This window comes from Chrysochloris asiatica, unplaced genomic scaffold (genome assembly GCF_000296735.1).
Source record: "Chrysochloris asiatica unplaced genomic scaffold, ChrAsi1.0 scaffold00041, whole genome shotgun sequence".
Lineage (NCBI taxonomy): Eukaryota > Metazoa > Chordata > Mammalia > Afrosoricida > Chrysochloridae > Chrysochloris > Chrysochloris asiatica.
This window is the reverse complement of record NW_006408559.1, coordinates 18548801-18555218: the sequence shown is the minus strand read 5'-3', so window position 1 is coordinate 18555218 and position 6418 is coordinate 18548801.

Below are 6418 nucleotides of genomic sequence, written 5' to 3'. Positions count from 1 at the left end.
TTCAAAATAGACTTTTGAAAACAATCTGGTGATATCTGTTGAAGGCATTTAAGAATTAGTTGGTGTTATTAGAGAGCCTTTAGATAACTCATTGAAGACACAAGAACAGCTGGAGTTTGAAGATGAAAATGTGGTGTGCATACATATTTCCAAACAGTTTTTAAATGATTTTGGAAATTATATACTGATTACCCTAATGTGAAATTTCCTGAGATCCTAGAATAAAACAGCAGGTAATCATTTCATTGGCAAAGAACTTGAAAAGAACATATCTTAAAGAAAAGTTCACCAGACAAATCGGGTATAAAACAGAATGCAAATCCACAAGCTAAGAAGCTACATTATACAAAGTGGGGTCTTCTATCTACCTGTGTGTCTTTTTAACATGGTTGGAGGGAGACTAAGGTGAACCTCCGTGCTGGCTGGAACTCAGCCAGCCAGGAAAATGCTTTGAGGTCACTGAAGAGCGTTTAATGTTTCAACCCTTGCCGAGCAGTCTGAATGAGCTGTTAGTTGCAGAGCTCATGGTGACTTCTTAACTGAACCACAGAGAATCCTAGCCCAGTCAAGTCAACACAAAAACCTTAACTGTTACAGTTAACCACCTTATGGTGTACACTGTAATTTTATTGTTGTTGTTAAGTGCCATCAAGTCAGTTCCTACCCATGGCGACCCTGTATAGGGTTTCTGAGGAGCGACTGGTGAGCTCGAACCACCAACCTTACAGTTCAAAATGACTTTGCAGTCTGGTGCATTAACCCACAGTGCCACGGCAGGACTCCATACATGAATACTGGGAATTCAGTGAGGCCAGGCATTGTAGCTACTAAAATTATGAAACAATTAGGGAAGAAATAATCAGATGCATTTTAATAACAATTATATAAATGCTAAACATTTTAATGCCCTGGGAAGGTAGAATCGGAGGGACCAGGAAAGACATGCCTTAGAAAGGAACCTATGGCCTGTCTTTGGAGGGGAAAGCAGGCAGGTCAGACATAGCACAGCTAGAACAGGCAGCAAGTGCAAAGGTCCTGAGGCAGTAACTCCTTACATTTAGACCTGAAAGAAGGTTAATGTAACTGGAAGGTTCTGGGTAAGGTGTGTTCTTATTATGGAAAGGGTAAATAGTGCCCTTGTTTAGCATTACATTGCTTTAAGGCCTGTTCTATTTTTCCTAACTGTATTGTTTTAAAAGAACCAATTTTAGTGCTTTATGTAATTCCAGAATTTGATCTATCTAGTTTCAATTTCGATTTTGTCATTGTTTATTTTATTTTTGTGGATGGATAGTTATTGAATGCAACTTCTTTTCATTTTTCTTTCTACTTATTTCACATTTATTCTCTTTTCATTCTTCATTTTTTTTTTGCTGATCTCTGTCGAGTTTTTAAATCTTTTTAAGTAGTTCCTTTTTAATGTGAATTATTAAACACAATGTCTGCTCTTCCTATCTGTTGCTGCCTTTCTGTTTGTGGAGATTTCCAGATGATATTCTTTATTTTATTTTATTTTTAAACTCAGGGTTACTTAGTTTCTTAATTCATGCTAAACTAGAAATAGATACTTTCTTCTTTTTAACGATTTCTGCTATTATTGTTGATGTGACGTCATAGGTCGGTGGTTCAAACTCACCGGCAACTCCTTGGAACCCCATGCAGGGTTACCATGGATCAGAACTGACTCAGCTAGATGGCACTTAGCAACAGCAACAATATGCCACATCTTGGTTGACTAACTTGGGCAGAATTTTATTTATGACTCATTTTGAAGAATAAAAATTAGACGCAATATTACCCTTAGCTCTCTCCTCTCAATTTTTCTGGTGCGGTGCATGCACTGATGGCAAAGTCAATTCGAACCACAAGGTCGGTGGTTCAAGCTCACCAACCGCTCCTCGGAAACCCTATACAGGGTCGCAATGAGTTGTAATTGTCTTCACAGCACTTAACCACGACTACAAATACTTGAGCTCTGATAGCGTAGCGATTACGAATCGGGCTGCGAACCTTAAGGCCAGCAGTTCGAAACTACCAGCCGTTCTGCTGGAGAAAGATGAGGCTTTCTGCTCCCGTAAAGATTTACAGCCTCGGAAACCCTGTACAGGGTCGCTATGGGTCGGAACCAACTCGACGGCACTTAACAACAATTACTTTGTGATTTAAAAATATTTAAAAATAGACTTGTTGATTCCTCAGCATCAGAAATGATGTTTTTCGGGCTGTAAACCTTAAGGTCAGCGGTTCGAAACTACCAGCTGCTCCGCGGGAGAAAGATGAGGTTTTCTACTCCCGTAAAGATTTACACCCTTGGAAACCCTGACAGGGTCGCTATGGGTCAGAACTGACTCAATGGCACTTAACAACAACAACAATTCTTAAAAGATGAGGAAATTAAACTCTAATACTTACTCTCTTTTTGAAAATGTTGACTTTTTTTTTCTTTTTAAATTATCAAGACTTGTAATGTTTACTTTTATTCTATAACCATAATTCAATCTTCTCTGCTTTGTCTGGATGAGCCTGAAAAATGCCAACTCTGTCAACAGGGGCTGTGACAGTCAATATCATACAGTGTGGGCTTACCTCATGAAAACAGTAAGCATGGGTTTGCTTGTACGTATTTGTTAATCTGTAGTGAAAAATGTCACATGCTTTTCACATCAGAGATGGCTTCTGTCTCTCTCCGAAGCCCACAAACACCTTCCCACAAAAGAATCAAAGCCTCTTTTTTTTTTTTCCTCCATTTTTATTGTGCAATGAGTGAAGGTTTACAGGTAGGATCATCAGCTTTACCTTCAACAAAACACTTTGCTTTTCATAGTCATGGTTCCAGTCCCCCCACCTGCAACAACAGCCCTCCTACTTCCTCCCTGAGCTTCCTCCTTGCATTCTACTCACCTTTCCATTCTGTCTCCACTGTGTCCTTAGGACAATGTTGATTGATTGACCATTCCATGGTGGGCAGACCTCAGTAGTGCTCAGCAGACCATCTACTGCTTGGCTGAAAATTGGGTGGTGAGGGTGAGTTCCTTTCCAGACCTGAAGGGTAGTTGAGGGCCAGTCTCAGGTTCCTCCTTGTCTTTCTGACCAGTAAACCCAGTCTTTTTTCTTTTCTTAGTAATTTTGAGTTCTGTTCCACATGTTCTACCAGAGACCCACTAATGTGCTCCCTTCCACAGCACTTGGCAATGGGAACAGGGCACTGTCTAGTTGTTCTGGTCTCAGAGCTGTTCACATGTTCCTTAAGTCCATTGTTCTAATTGATTCCAAGTCTCTTCAATTCTCAGCACTCTTCTTTCTTCTGCACATGGAGAGACCAATAGCTGCACCTTAGATGAGCTTTCAAAATCCTGGCTGCTACTAACCCAAGCAGGATGGAGACCATTGTCTTTGTGGACTCTGTTAGGCCAACTGACCATGGTGTCCCCTGAGACTGTGGTCCTGAACCTCCAGGACCAGCAACTCATTGCCTTCAGATGTTTGATACTGTCTAAGAATTTTCATCATTTCACCCTCTGTATGCTCCACCATAGAGTCCTGGTTTGGCACTGTGGGCTAATGCGTCAGACTGCAAAGTTGTTTGAACTGCAACGTTGGGGATTCAAGCTCACCAGCTGCTCCTTGGAAACCCTATACAGGTTCTCTATGGGTTGGAATTGACTAGACGGCACTTAATAACAACAACAATGCTCCACCATGTTCTTAGTTGTGTCTCCAAGAAAAGTAAATACTTACATATAAATGCTGTCTTTCAAACTCATATATTTGCGGAATACACACACACACACATATTTATATATATGGAGCTCTGGTAGCGTAGTGGTTACGAATCGGGCTGTAAACCTTAAGGTCAGCGGTTCGAAACTACCAGCCACTCCATGGGAGAAAGATGAGGCTTTCTACTCCCTTAAATATTTACACCCTCGGAAATCCTGTACAGGTTCGCTATGGGTTGGAAATGACTTGACGCCACTTAACAACAACTATATATATATATATATATAAATGTTGTCTTTCAAACTCATATATTTGCAGAATACACACACACACACACACACACACATTGTTGTTAAGTGCCGTCAAGTCGTTTCTGATTCATAGAGACCCTATATAAGGTTTCTGAGGAGTGACTGGTGGGCTTGAACCACCAGCCTTGAGGTTCAAACTGACTTTGCAGTCCAATGCATTAACCCACAGCATCACACCAGAACTGACTCTCTCTCTCTCTCTAAGTATAAATAAATATAAAGCTCTGGTAGCATAGTGGTTACGAGTCGAGCTGCTAACCTCAAGGTCAGCAGTTCAAAACTACCAGCTGTTCTGCAGGAGAAAAATGAAACTTTCTGCTCCCGTAAAGATTTACAGCCTCAAAAACCCTATTCAGGGTGGCTATGAGTTGGGATCGACTCCACGGCACGTAACCAGCATCACAATCTATATATGTGACACTCGTCCCATCTTACCCCTTCAGCCTATGTCTCGTCCACGTATCTACGTGCAGAACACTGCTGTTCCAAGGTTGTGCATCTATCACTATTTAGATCTATGCCCATGCATACCTCCCTGTGTCTTCGCCATTCTTCGTTATTCCTCTGCCATCCTCCCTCCTGTATATTGCCCTCCCTATCACCCAAGATGGAGAAGGACATCATGTTTGGCAAAGTGGAGTGTCGGAGAGAAAGAAGAGCACCCCCGGTGGGATGGACTGGCGCAGTGGCAGCAGCAATGGGCTCCAGCGTGGCAGCATTGTGAGGTTGGCACAGGACCAGGCAGTGTTTTGTTCTGTTGTGCACGGGGTCACTATGAGGCAGTAACGATTTGATGGTTGTGTTGTGGGTTAATGTGCTGGACTGCAATATTGGTTTGAACCACAAGGTCGGCAGTTCAAGCTCACTAGCTACTCCTCGGAAATCCTATACAGGATCGCTATAGACTGGAACCAAGTCAATGACACTTAACAACAACAACATCACCCAAGCTAACATGTGCCTACCCTCAAGCCAGTGAATTACTCTCTCCCAGGCCTGGTGACCATGAGAAAGTGTTTGTCAAAGCCTCTTTTGAAATGTATAATCCCTGACAGGAATAGAGCACCCAGTAAACACTAGTAAACTCAGGTTTACCTTGAACAGCTTCACAGTGAAATTGTTCAGTACAGATTAGTAAGTAAGCACAAGTAAGTCCATGCTTACCTCGAATAATTTCACAGCGAAACTATTCAATAAAGATTAGTAAGTAAGCATGAGTAAGCCTGTGCTTACCATGCTTCTTGACTTCTCTGTCCTTGGTTTAATCCATGGGAAAGCCAATTACTTAAGTGGGCCCAGAGATCAGGAATTCCAAATCTCATTCCCTAAAGTACCTGGCTGGGACCCCCTCTTTCTACAACATGGCCTTTAGAGTATTTGTCATGAAGTCAAATTTAAAAAATTCTTTGAACATTTTAGAGTTCCTCTCCGAATTGAAACTGTTTTGATATGTAGTGTGTGAATTGCAGTAAATCCATTGAAAGCAAAAGATGCCTCTAGTTCTCTGCCTCATTCAATATTGAAAATGTATTGATTTTTAAAGATTTCCATGCAAATATCTGCTGTTTTTTAAAAGCAATTATTTTAAATATGAACTTCAGAAGGATTTTCTGTAACTACTTGAGATTTAAAGTCTTGCCATGTGCAGTGTTTATGTACAGAAGACACTTGAAAGTGACTACTTGATGACAGCATGTTGACATGCTATGGTAATCCTTTAATCACGCATACACGTAAACCACTCTAGAATTAGACCATCACGGAATTCTCAGTACAAACACTGTGAATGCATTAGCATACCACAAACATCAGATTGTTACGCAAAGCATGCATGTTGCATGATATTGTTGTTGTTAAGTACCATGGAGTCAGTTCCAACTCATAGTGACCCTGCATAGAGTTTCCAAGGCTGTAAATCTTTACGGGAGCAGAAAGCCTCATCTTTCTCCCACAGAACCGCTGGTAGTTTCAAACTGTTGACCTTGAAGTTGGCAGCCCGACACGTAACCACTACACTACCAGAGCATGATAATTATACCTTTTAATGCAAGTATATATAAGAGAGTGGTTGGTACCCAAAATCTTGAGTGAAAAGATGAGAAAAGTTTGGGTTTCGATTCCTAAAATTAATGTTAAGAATGACAAGAAGTAAAGGTGCCAGAATATTGGAACTCATTCATGTCTATATGATAAATATGTGTATTCATGAAAACTTTTGCTTTTTATACTTAAACTATATACTGACTAAGCTGTGATAGAAACAGAGCTGCTCAGTGGTTTTGCATGAATCATTTATCTTTTACCAGAAATTATTTATGGAGGAAAATATCAATGTGTTAGAGTCAAGCTATTTGGATTTTCATTCTGACTCAGTCACTTCCTGCGTC